The sequence below is a fragment of the Gavialis gangeticus genome, unplaced genomic scaffold, assembly GCF_001723915.1.
Source record: "Gavialis gangeticus isolate Ggan-Ray unplaced genomic scaffold, GavGan_comp1, whole genome shotgun sequence".
NCBI classification, from domain to species: Eukaryota; Metazoa; Chordata; order Crocodylia; family Gavialidae; genus Gavialis; species Gavialis gangeticus.
The window spans coordinates 66,729,212-66,743,450 of NW_017728993.1; positions in this window are offsets into that span (position 1 = coordinate 66,729,212).

A 14,239-nucleotide genomic window follows, 5' to 3' on the forward strand; every position below is an offset into this window, starting at 1 on the left:
ACTGGCTCCTGTCATCTCTGACAAGCAGCCAGGAGAAGATAAATATTTTCTAAATTTTTTAGGGGCCCAAAGAGCCGGATAGAATGGTCTGGTGGGCTGTATTTTGCCCACCCCGCCCTAGTTCAGCCACGTAGCTAGGCTGACACAAAAAGAAGCTGCAATAGCAACAAATGTGCTAAGCCTTCAGCTCTAAACCAAATCGTGCCAGGCTTTGAAACCTGGCCCACAACTGCTAGCAAAACTGCCAGGCTCCAACCCTGGACAGTGTGCACTAGGGACTAATACCCCCATGGTATTATCCTGCTCAAAACCCAGGAAAACAAAAGGGGAAAGAAGCAGGAGAGAAAAGGGGTCTCAAACCATGAGACCAACTTTCTCTTCCTGTACCTAAGGCTTTCCCTTCACATAGCTTCAGCAATCTTGTCCAGTGAAGCAGGAGGGAAGTGGGAGGGGAGTGGGGGGAAGGAGACCTCCCGCTATGGGTAGCAATTGCTCCCCCTCCCAATACAGCTTTCAGTTCTAGCAGCCCCAGGTGAAAGAGACCTGAGCTCCAGTTGAGAGGTCTTTATGGGTGTCAATACACAAGTGCCAAGGCACTGGAATTCCAGCAGGTCAGTGCAGACTTGATTAATCAAGTTTGCTGGAGAATGGCAATTGCCGTGCTCCAGCGGCCTCCTGCGTGTCGTGTATCAGTGTCCCCATGCTTAAAATTGGCAGTGAGGGTGCCTGAACTACAGCTCGTCCAACGAGCTTTAGCTCAAGTGCACCTGCTGCCATTTTGAAGTACAGGGACGCTGATGTGGCAGCACTTTAATTAGAGCGGCTCTCGAAGCTGCTCTAATTAAAGTGTGCCCCGCCCATGTAAAAGTGCCCAAAATACTTGCCATGACATCACCCAAACTTTTCCAATCTGGGATTGCACTGCTTTTAGTTTTTTCCTCTAACCTATTAAGTTAAAAAAAAGAGCACTGCTCAGTTAGCCAGTTATGCTAGTGGTCTAATCCCCCCTGTTTACTTGACTTAACTACATGGTCTTTTGTTCACAGTAAACAGCAGGGTGTTCAAAGTAAAGGGCCTGAACAAGAGGGGCTTTTTGACTTTGGGCAGCACACGGCTTCTCAGATTATCCAAGTAGGGGACAGCAGACAAGATACTCAAATATAGAAAATGTGGGTACATACAGCACAGCAGAAAAAAATATATGTATACAATCATATTTAACTAAAACCATGTACACAATAACACATTTTGCAATTCAAAATAGCTTGTACATTTTGTGTGGGTTACACACCCAAAGGTGCTTGGCAGTACCTCTTATTTATGATGGTACAGCCAGTATTGCCAACCCAAACATTCAAAGATCAGGAGACAGGTCTCTTAAAAAACATGTGACGCTGGCTTTAAAAGTATGATATTTTAGAAAATAACAATGTTGGATACTGTTTAATTGACTTACAACTTTCAAGCCTTTAGAATCCATGGTTTCAGATGTCACTCTGCAACCACAAATGGGGCTAGAAATGTTTTTTCTTCTTTTTTTTTGAAAAAAAGCCAGTCATTTGATTCCTGGATCTGGGACTTGAAGAGGAAGTGCCAAATATTATGGGTTCAAAAGAAAATCTGGAGAATTAGTGTGTATGTGACTGGGCCTAGCCTGCTTGTGCAGAGGGTAATAGAGGGGAAAGAAAGGATTTCTTGCCCTTACTTACACATACACACACTTGCACAGAACTGGGATGATGTTATCTATACTTATGCTTCTGCAACTGGGGAAAGCACAATGCCAGATGTTTCCTTGGGAATCAGGGGAGAAGGAAGAAATGTAGAAGAGGCAGAGCCATGGATGGATACAGAGAAGGTATACATTACACCAGGGGTTTTCAACCTTTTTGGGTCAGTGTACCCCTGGTGGCCGACTGCAGGGGGGGAGGGGAATTGGCATATGGCCCAAAAGGGGGGGGAGGGGCGCTGGTTGCATACGGCTGAATGTGGAACAGTGGCAGCCACTGCGTGCGAGCTTCCCCTGTCCGCGGCATCTGGCCAGGAATGGTGGTAGCATAGGATTGTGCATGGCAGCGCTATGTCCCTGCCTGCATTGACCCCCTAAGGCAGAGGTGGGCAAAATGCGGACCGGGGGCTGGATGCGGCCTGCCAGGCCTTTCTATCTGGCCTGCAGGGCCCCTAAAAAATGAATATTTATCTGCTCTCGGCTGTCTGTCATGCGGCCCTCGATGGCTTGCCAAAATTCAGTAAGCAGCCTTCTGCCCAAAATAATTGCCCACCCCAGCCCTAAGGTCTTTCTTGAGTACCCCCAGTTCACAACCCCTGCACTAGACCAATGATTCTTAACCTGGTGCTGGTGTTAGGAGATAAGTTCAGGCTCAGGCTCCTCCCTGTGTGGCCACTGTCCCATCTCCATTGACCAGCTCCTCTGCAAGGAAGTTAGCACTTTACTAAATGAATTTTTTTTTAAATGGGATGCTGCTCAATTCACAACAATTATGGAGGGGTGCCTCAAGTCTAAAAAGGTTTAGTATCACTGCACTAGACTTTCACAATGGGATATATGGCACACTGTTTGTCCCCAGTCAAAACAGGGGTGATGTCCTGGGGTAGAAATAGTAGTTGTAGGGTTCTTGCTCTCTAAGGGTAGATCTTTACTTTAGGCTGTGCCTAAAGACATAAACTAGTCCAACTTGCTTTCATCTCTAAAACTCAAAGGGATTTGCAGAATTAAGAAGTATTTGTATAGTTTATACCTATATTATAGATGGTGAAACAGAGGCATGGAGAGGTGGCACAACCTGCCCAAAGCCACTCAGCAAGTCAGTGACAGAGGGACTGATATCAGTTTTCCTGTTCCCTTACAGGCTGTGCTGCTGCTTCTCCCATGATAGTTTTTTAACATCCTGTCTTGTTTTTACACCCTCTCCCAAATAAATAGGCTCTATCTCCTGTGGAGTATACTTTATCCTTCATTCATGGGGGAGCTGTACTAGTACACAGAGAAAGACAAATACTAACAGGTCCTCTGAATTCCACTCAGCAAGGGGTCACCTCCACTGGAAGCTTGGCAGGTCCTGTAATGAAAATGTCTTGGTACGGTAGGCCTGGATCTCTAGCCAGGATTGCAGAGGTGACAATCCAGCACAAATCCATGAGAGAGACCCATTCAGCCAGAGGCATCCATCAGCTAATCCTCTCTTTGGCAAGCACCCCTACACCCACACTTCCCCATCAAAGGAGCTTGGATTACAGCAGCTGCTCACTTAATGAGAGATACTTCTCTAGTATGAGAATAAAATACTTTGCACTCTACAGATCATTTTGCTTCTTAGGATCTCAGAGCACTTAACAAAGTGAAGGGCTTTGCCTAACATCATACCATGAGTCAGCGTAAGAAAAGGTGCAGAACTGGGTTCTTCTCATTCCCAGTCATGCAGTTGGGTTGTAAAACAAAGATCTTGACTGTTTGTAATTATGAGGGTTCTTGTGATGTGCTCTGGCACAGTAAAGTTGTCCATTTATATTCCTGTCTTCTTAATTTATGCCCACCTCTCCTATCCTTCCTGTTTCTACTGCATGCCCCATTCATGGTTTCCTGTAATAAACTGCAGAGTAATATTGCTGTTAGTTGTTGGACAGCTGCTATGTTTCAGCCCTGACACAGTTGCATTTCTATGGTAGGTAAGGGAATCCTATGTAGCCAGTCTGAAAAATGCTTAGGATCCTTCTTGATGATGAAAGGTACCTTTTGAAATGCAAGTTTACGATGACTGCCTTTAGATTAGATACAGACTGTTCCCCGTGGAGGGCAGTCATCCATTTCCTAAATAGGCAGCAGACAAGCTATGCATGCTATGCTAATGATAAAGGTAATCAAATAAAGGGGCCCCAGGATGTAAGGTGATCTGCTGTGGGATTCATCACTATGGAGAATTGGCAAGATGCATTATGGGGTCTCTCCTTTCCTCTCCAGTCTCTGATAGAACCCACTGCCAGATGTGGAGTATGACAGACTCATCCACTGTTGCAGAATCAATGGTCCTAGAACAGGTTTTCAAGTTCTCTAAGTCTTGGCTGTCACAAATATTTCTGTTGTCGCCACTGGAACAAACGCCCACGTCCCTCTAATCAAAGAAACGTGAAGCTAGAAAGAGGCCCTGAATAAACTTCCTGGCATCAAGACAAAAGTGAGTCTACAGAGAAGCTTTTGCAGAGGGAATATTTCCAGTGTATACAGCTATGTCTTGTTCTCAGATGCCCCATACCAGAACAATTACAGTAAGGGAGCTCCTGAGTTGCTGGAAGAACCTGCTCATTTTGGATCTGCAATGAAGTCTATTAGGAACTTGGGCTCCTGGTGTGGAAGAGAGTATGTGTGGTTTATAATTTATTTGGTGGCCCAGTAAAAAATTGTTGCAGTCACATTCTCCATCTCTGATGTCCACATTAGCTATTACATCATTCCAAAATCCTGGCTAGAGAATGGAAGGCCCTTGGGGAGACAGCTGTGCAATGCACTTACTTACTGGCTACTTCATCATTGCTGAGTGGTGCAGGGGGGAAGAGTGATGTGCGTAGGTCAAACAGAGTTGTGTGAGAGAGGAGGAGGGAAGCCTGTTCAAGAACGCTAGGTCCAGCTGCCCTCTCCCAGAAACACTGGGTAATTGTGGATCCAAACTCAGGTTTAAATTTTGTGTCAGCCCATGTCCTGTTTTAACATGGCTGTATAAGGCACTTTTTACGCTACCCTTGAATTCCCCATGCTGGGTCCAGAAACTAAAGTGATCCCTGTGTCTCTGGAACCACAAGGGATTATTTCTCCTCACTGGTGGAGGAGATGCACCTTTCTAAGGGGTCATGGTGCACACATTTACCTAAGAGGTGATCTAATTGCCCCCCTGAGTCACAGAGCAGCTGCTGAGGTGAGGCAGCCCATAATTTGCCTTGGCTATGAGGACATGAACAACACTACCTATCTGCTTTGTGACTCCTTCCCTTCCTTATACTGGGCTAAGACAGAATCTCAAACCCAAGTGTGAACAAGAACACAGGTCTAAATGGTCACGGCTTTCCCTCAGCCACACAAGAGTATGAGCTCTCACCCCATCTGGCCGCAGATCAGACTGTGACTCCAGGGCAGGGAGGCAAGGAAGAGCGCAGGACCAACTGGAAGGATGCATCCTGCCGGCGGCATGGGTAAGGGCAGGACTGAGGGGGCAGGGGATAGAAACAGCTCAGATTCCACCCTTACTTGCCAGCCATAGTCCATATGGGAGTTTACCTCTCCAGTGACAGGGGCCACATGATGGACTCCTCCATGCCCCGGAAGAAGGAAAAACAGGGAGGGAACTATGACTTTTAGAGCTACAGTTTGTTCTCTGCTCTGCTCCTAAGTTACCTGTTGCTCCCAGCTGTGGTAGCTTCCTTTAAGGCTTTTCATACTCAAATGCTGTTTAAGTATTTACTAACAAATCCCCATTATACCCTGTGATGTGGGTAAGTGTCTCAGGGTTACTGATAGGGGAAGCCAAAGCAGCGAGGTGAAGTGACTGGCTCCAGGCCACAGAGTGAGTCAGTTTCAAAGTCAGAATGAAAACTCTGGGCTGCCTGGCTCCTCACTTCCTCTCTGCTCCCCCACACCCTGCTGATCTCCACACTGAGACCCATATCTTTTCCAAATCCCTGCTTCATGACTCTGGCTGATCATAACAGGATCCTGCCATGCCTTGATATAATTAGTTTAGAAAAAAGGGAGGTTGCCCCAGGGCTCCCCAAGTGAGATCTCATACTCATGAACATAGGTGTCACTGCTCATCACCTTAAAAGCTAATTACAGGGCCTCCTCATCACCCCTTTTAGCCACATCCAAGCCTCGCAGATGTTACGCATCATCACTCCAGTGGGACTCTTGTTCTCAAAGTCACCAGGCCACCTCAGGGCTTTACTCCTTTGATTGAGCTCTAGCTGGACCCTTAGCTAAGGCTCACTGTTCCAGACCTGGCTTCTGGGCTCCAGCCCTTCTGCTCAGCAGCTCCTCTCTCGAGGGCTTCCAGGTCAGACTGCTTACCCAGCTCAGGTCCTGGGCTTATATCCTGCAAGCCCAGCCCCCTTTGGGTCATGTGGCCTCTGCCTCACCTGCAGCCTGACTTCTCTTAAAGTAGTAGGAACACTAAGCTGCTTGCTACACCAATGCATAAGTAGAAGCCATTACAGCAGCATAAAATGAGGGGTGACCAACCTGCTTGGATAAATAAGACTTTAGCTTCTTTAAACCTGGGATCCTGTCTTCATTTGTGTTTGTGCAGCGCTAAGCACAAAGATGCAGCATAATGATCCAATTACAATGTAATAATAATAATAATAATAATTATTATTATTACACACAAAAAACAAGAATGTCTCTTAAAATAAGAAACCACTTATTTCTACATTTGGGGACAAAAGCACTTTCATGCAGCCTGTTTAGTCATGGGGTGAAACAAACTCCTCGGGACCATAAACTGAGGATAATGGAGTCTGCCTTTAATCTCCCACCGCCAGGGATTAAGTTACTTTTTAGAAATTACTTATTTTGGCCAAGCAAATGAATTGGACTTGATGTTCTTAATTGTTTTCTAAATTGCTATGCCCCATCCCCCCACAGCTGTTTTGTATCAGAGCCTAGTCTAATGGGTAGTGTCAGGAACACAAGGGGGTGAAGTCATGTGGTAATAAAAGAGATGAGGTTGGGGGAGAGAGAGAAATGCCACTCAGTGTATTATCTAGATGTAGCATACACAAGTTGAATAGAAACATTTCCTCCCTTGGGGGTTATCCCTAACAATAGACCAAAATTCTGCCCTGGGATTGAAAATATGGAATTTCTTCCTTTCTCCATTACACACAGGAGGAGGAAGATAGAAGCCCTGGACTGGGATGCAGGAGACCTAAGCTAAATTGTTGACTCTGCTGTGGGTTTCCCTATCCCACTTTAAACAAATCTTATAACCCGTGCCACAGTTACTTCAGGAGTAACATGAACATAACAGACCTCCTACCCTCTGTCTGTCTTGTCTATCTAAACTGGAAACTCTTGGGAAAGGAATTGCTTCCCAGTGTGTTCAAACAGTACTTAACACAATGGGTCTCTGATCAAGGTTGATGCCCATGACAGTAAAATACTAATGATTAATTTCACTACTCCAAGTGCTACAAGATACTATACATTTAAAAGGAAACTAAACCTCCCCGATCAAAACAAAACACTATGGTGCAAATACAATTCTCTCCCTGTAGAGAGGATGAGAAACGGAACATACAGAATATGCTGGATGTGAAAATGTTAGTTACATTACTTAAAGTACCTCTGGAAGGGACCTAGTGAGAATACAAATTGGGGAACCTCAGGAGAATGGAATTCACTCTGGCAGTGTGAAAGTAGTTATTACTGGCACGAGAAACGGCAGGAGTTGGGTACATTAGCAGCACTGGGGACCCATGCTCCTAAATCACTTGGCTGTTACTGAAAATTCTGCTCTTATAATTTAATATTTGGGCACTACTTAACAATGGAGTCACAGAGACCATGGCCATTCTTCCCTGACTGTTTTTACAAATCCAAGGATGATTTTCCTAGCTGCCAGAGCTAGAAACCCAGGTCCTGTCCCTTCTGCTTCTCCCCCTGTCAACCTTAAAAATATTTTGCAACCAAACTTTGGCTGAAGGAGAAGTGCTGGGAAGACTGGAATCCAACTTGTTTTCCTGTAGCTGGACATGTTAATAGCAGAAAAATGTTTGTATCAATGCAGCAAACAGATGCAACTGATAGACATGCAGGCCAGGTTGTGCCACACCTGCTAACGCTAAATAGTGCCTTACTATCTGAATAGCCCTGTTCAAATCAATGTAACTGCTCTTGGAACAAGGTTCTGCTTGGTGTTACTTAGTCAAAATCTTGTCCTTGGGGAATAAATACATTGAGCAAGACAAGGTTATTTTATATAGTCTCTCTTTCTAGGGCATGTTTAGAGGCTTAAATTTGCAGCTGGTTCCTATCTCAACATTGGGCCAGGCCTAGTCATTTTCCCCCTAAAGACTTATAGCCATGCTTAGATTATGGGAAGTTCAGAACTAGATAGAAACTTTAGGTCTGTTCCAAAGCCTGTTGATCTAAGTAGAGTTTTGGATCCAGCCTTCATGACTTGGGTGCATTGTTATCTAAAACAATGGCTCTCACAGCAGTGTTACTGAAATATTTGGCCCTTCCTGTAGAATATTGTCACTTTCTTTTAAAATAAGGATTGGTCTCAAGGAGGCAAAAACTCTTTTCTTTTCCATCTGATGATTGAGTATCAAACTCCTCCGCTGAGATTTCTCCATGGAGACATTGGGTTTTCCTGGCAAGCGGGGCTGCAAACTACTCAGCGGAATGTCTACAGCTTTGCAGTTCAAGAGGAGCCAGGAGGCTGGGCATCCGAGCCAAGGGAAACACTGCTCTAGTCCCAAGAACACTTTCATGGAGACTGAGGTGCATGCTGGATTTGGAGACGGCTGAGCTGGGCTATTACTATTTTCTTCTTTCTCTCTGTCCTTCTTTAGAAATGAAAGTACAGGGAAGACAAATCCACAGACAAGAAATCTGGGATTGTGGTTTGATGCTAGAGTCTTTGATTCCTGGTACTTCTGGTTGTTCAAGACACACACACACACACGCAGAGCAACTTGGCAAGTGTTTTCATGGCAAGGTACCAGGAAATGGGAGTTCCCTCCCAACCAAGAGGAGCAGGGCTATGAGGCAAAGGTGGGAATCAGACCCAGCCTGAGTCTCAGTGGAACACTGGCCAGGGCAGCTATTACACAAATAATCACTGGGAGCTCTGAGCCCTTGCTCATTGTGGAAACAGACAGTGCTATAGAAAAACAGACTTAAATTGCTTCCCTCTCATGGCATCTGTAGTGTAAAAATGGTTTTAGTCCAAGCCATTTGTGGTCGGAAAATCCTGACACCTCATAAATTATCTGAAAGGTGCAACAACGCTTCAAAAGGATGAAACTCGGTGCTGAGGTCAGCATGAAATTTTCTTGCATCTTCTCCAGTGGAGGAGCCTTTTCATTCTTGGGGGGAAACCACTACAGAGAAGCAGCAGAAGAGGGAATGAGTTTTGGAATGAGAACCCCTGTGTTCAGGGGAATGTGTCTTGTGCTATTTATTTCTGGCCACTGCTATGTTCACACATCATCAAAGTGATGTTGACCATGATAGCAAGGTGATGGTGGAGCCAGGAGACAATGCTGGTTCCAAACAATCTCTTTAGGTAACTATTGCTGTTAAGTACCTTGATATCTTTTGCCTTTTGATGGGAGCTGCTGAGCACCTTTTAAGGCTCAATTCAATAATGTTTTTCAGGTGAAGGAGAGCAGAAGATGTGATGAAGTGCTGGAAAATCTATGCTGGGCATATGTGCTGTTTCCAGATAGTAGGGCATTATGTTCCAGGAAATAGTTTATGATTGCTATCAGCTAATATCCCCTAGCTCTCCTATTGCCTTTCTAAAGCTGCTGTTCCATTCTCAGTGACAAGGAATGGATCTGGAACAATGGAGTCCATGCACAACACAGAAGAGGGCAATAACAGGTAAAGGGAAGACTTAATGGCATGAGCTACTGTTGATAGACATGTGAGGAAGTGGAGAAAAGTAAAGCTGTAAGCCAGGATTGAGCAGACCTAAGTCCCAGCTTTGGTGCTCTTACTGTAGCACTTTGGGAAATCAGCAAGTCATGTTAACCCTCTGTTCTTCTACAAAAACCCCTCTAGATGGTTTAATTTTTTTTTTTAACCTAGGACAAATAGGGACTAGTGTCATTTTCATCCTGGCGGCTTTGTTGACTCTCTTCTTGGGATTTTTTTTCTTTTTAAGCCAGGGAAATAAATGGGGAGAGAGGGCCTCATGCCAGACATCAAGGTAGCTCAGAGCTTTCTTTACTACTGGAAATGTTTGCAGTGCTGTTTAATTTTCGTGGGGGAATGGATGCAATACTGAAGCCCTAATGGAGACTGGCTGCTGGCTGCCACCAACAGTTTAAGGCCTGTGTTTATCTAACTCATCAGTGGGAAGCATGTAGCATAAGTCAATTCATTCAGTACTAAATGGTTTTGTGCTATGAAAAGCTAAAGTGAGTTACTAACAAGCTAAAAAGGCTAAAACTTCTGTCAAAAGGAGATGCAACATATCAAGCACCTGTCCTAATTTGAACTTCTTGATGCTCATCCTATTTATCATTAGGTATTTTCATATGACACCATGCCAAGAATGGCAAGAAGGATGGTTATCTCTGGGATGGGTTGTGGGACCTGAAATTTATAGTTAACTGTGCAATCCAGTGATAGTAACAGCAGCTTAATTTTAGTTGGTAACATCATCTGCTTCTTTACTCTATTTTTTTTTGTCCAAAAAACGTTACAGGATAAATTATAAACTAACTTCCATTTTTGCTGGGGGACAAGTCTTTTGCATTTCAAAAATCTTCCCATGTTTGACCCTTTGTGTCCCTGGACAGGATCTGACCTCAATGGCTACTTAGTAAATCAGTCATTTCTTAAGCATTCAGAATAGATTTTATGGCAGCAAGATGCATTTCACTAGATTTATGTTATTAAACGAAGGGGAAAAATGTCTCCATTTGCCTTTTATTTGGGGCAGCCCTTGGGTTTTACAGGCTTGTTTTAGTAAGTAATTATTTTGGTAATGCTGGGGCCTCTTTCATTGAATCGTAAATGCATCCTGAACAGCTCTCAGAATAACAAGCAGACCTTTTCCTTAAAGGCTCTGGATTGCACTGATTAGCACATTTTGAACATTACTAGTTTATTCTAAGATTAGCATTGCTTTTTAGGACCTAGTCCTGCAAATTTTTACACATACATTTAAATGCATATGTGTAGTCTTGTTCAAGTTATTGAGACTGTTCAAATGCATGAGGTTAAGCATGTACGTAAATGTTTGCAGGATAAATGCCATAGAGGGGGAAGAAAAACCCCTTTCTCTGAAAACATCCTTTCTGACCATGTTGGGGAAAAGGATCAGATAATTGGGATCTTTATGATGCTTATTATAAAAAATGTTCTGGAACCAATTCAAGTACCAATCAGAAACCACATTGTTCAGCTAAATCACTTTCAGATGCCCTTTCAGATACAAAATACAATTACTCCCAGTTTAAAAATATAATGTTCCCTTCATAACCCCGCCCCCCAATACAAAACCCGCCGTACACACATAACTATTTTAATTTATTTTATTTTTATCTGTCTTGGCTGGAGTTCAGGCCTTTCACAGATGATCTACCGATGGGCTTTGTTCAGCTCCCTTCTGAGTCAATGCTTGCAGAATCCACCATACTGTGTTGAAATGCTCTGTGAAATGTAGGTGATGGCTGTTTTCTTTGTCTACTGCAGAAATCTTGCTGAGTTCAGGCAGCTGAGTTAACTGAGCTTTGGGCATATGTGCTTTTAAAAAAAAATGAAACAAAGCTTCTGTCCAAATGTATGGAAAAAACCCATCTGAAATGCCTGCTGGGATTTATGGTCCTGGCATTTTTTATTGGACAGGTATCAGTTTCATCAAGCAAATTTCTTTCCTTTTTTCCAGTTTGCTACATGGCAGCAGGATGCATGTGTGCTCTCCCTACCAGTAGTGAGGCAGATTTTGGAAGACACTTGAGGGGTCTTCCAGGTGGTCTTCTGTACTACACATACAGCATGAAAGGTAGCCTGAAGCACTGTCTCTGTCCCTAGAACAGTGGTTATCAACCTTTTAAGATTTAAGGCACACTTTGGTAGACCCAAAGCACCCCTCAGAAAATGTCAGATCTTAGTTTTCACTCAATTCTTGACTACAGAAACGTAACGGAGCAAATCTTCTGTTACATAGATCTCAGGGCACTTGTACACGTGATGGACATCACAATGTACGTGTGACAAAAATGTAATCTGTGTGGCTTTACGGCATCACACATTACACGTACACCAGTTTTGGGGGTTTTAGATGAATTTGCATTGTTGCAAACTAAACTATATCTGGATGTAGTTTAGTTTGCAATGTTGCAATTTGTAATGATGCAGCTGTTAGCTCACCCCCTGGCCATGGGAGAGGTGGGCAGGCTCCGCAGGAAAAAAGGATTGGGCTCCTTGCTGTTTCTGCTTTCAGCAGGCGCCTGCTGAAGGCAGAAGCAGCAAGGGGCCCAATCTTTATTTTTTCAGCAGAGCCTGCCTGTCTCTCCCGCAGCCAGGGGGCGAGCTTCTGCTGGGCCAAGCAGCCCCTGAGCTGCAGGGGTCCTGGTCCTTTCTTCTGTGGTGGTGGCACCCCCTAGGGCCACCCAGGCGGGCTGCTAGCAGGCCAGGTGCTGCCCCAGCTCAGAGGCAGCACCCGGCCTGATCCAACTGTTCCCTGAGCTCGCTCACTGGAAGCCTACCAGGCGTTGCTTCTCAGGTGGGATTGGGGAACAGTTGGATTGGGCTGGGTGCTGCCTCTGAGCTGGGGCAGCACTTGGCCCGCTAGCAGCCTGTCTGGGTGACCCCAGGGGGTGCCGCTGCCACAGAGGGAAGGACCAGGGCTCCCCACAGCTCAACGGCCTTTCAGTCTGCTGGCAGCTCGCTCCCCCGTTTCAATTTAGTGGGCATAGAGTAAAACCCTAAAGACTAAACCCCCGTCACATGTACAAGCACCCTTTGATCACAACAGGTCAGAATAGTTTTACCGCTATGGACTCTGATTTGAAATCACTGGGTTTATCTTATGAATCATATTTGCACACTTTACAATGCTAACATTGCATGGCACACTTCAGCACTCTTGAAAGGATCTCAAGGCAAGGGTGCCATGGCACTCTGGTTGAAAATCACTGTCCTAGAGTTTCCTACTGATGAAGTGAAACTTTTGCTGTAAACCAAACCCTTAGGCATGGGGCAAAGATTATGCTGACTCCAGACCCATTTGACTGGTAAAGAATCTGGGAGACCACCAAAGCCACTTCTGAAGGATGAATGCATCGGAGTTGAAGGTGTGCTTTTTAGCAATCCAAAAGATTTCCTTAAGGTGGGATTTTCCAAACAACTCAATTCTGTTCTGTCTTTGCACCCCATGACAGAAAGAATTTTAACAATTACTTCAATGGAAATGGAGTTAGGTAAACACTGTGTGAGCCTGACAATTCCACACTCAAGCTTTAAACATTTTAAAATATTTCTGTTTTAAATATAGGTTTTCTTTTATGTTTGCCACAGTACAATTATTATTATTTTCATTACTATTTTCATTATTAGGCAGTTAGCATCTGAAAAAACCCAACGTGCCAGTGCTACTGTGAAGTAACGCAAGTTACTGTGCAGTAATTTTGTACTTGGTTATCCAAGTACTAAACTTAATGCACAGTAATGATTGTGCAGTAATAAATGTGTAGATGCATCCAGTGGGCGCATCTACATGCAGGATAGACTAATTAGCTCCACAGCAGACATCGTATATCTATATGTGTGCCCCAATTAGGTAGGAGTAAATTAATTAACTTCACAGCAGGATAGTACTTGTACATACACAGAGTACAAGTACAGCAGACTAAAAATCTCCTCAATAGTGTGCATGTCGATGCTGCTTTGGCTGGCTGGGGCATGAGGCTGCTTCTGTGTGGGGGCTGCCTAGTAGGACTGTGTGAAACAGCACCGTTTCATTTCAACTTCTGTTTCTCTGTTTCAAAGGGACAGTATTTCATTTTGTTGTTCCATTTTGTTTCAAAGCACCGTTCCGTTTCATTGAAACTGTTTTGCTGTTTCAGTGCTTTCCACCATTTCGCTCATAGGTTATAATGGGGAATCATGAAAATGCATAATACTTTATCATTTCTTGCCTGATTCAGATGACAGTTGCAGGGATGGTAGCCCCTTTTGAGGGCATGAAGCCTGCCAAGTTTCAAGGAGATAGGTACAGAGGTTTTTGGGAAACTGCACCTCAAACTGTTCAAAGCAAAACTTGTGACACTTGCTGGCAGCGGCATCCTCCTGTCATCCGGTGTACACATCGCGGGGCCTGCACCCCCAGGAGGGCTGTGGGGCTGTGCCTGACTCCTCCCGGGGCGCAGACCCCTGGACTGCACGCCGAATGACAGGAGGCTGCTGCCTGGGACTAGTGGTGGGCACAGCTTGTGGCAGAAGGCCACCCCTGTTTCTCCCCAAAAACTCTGCTCTGTGACAATTTGGTTA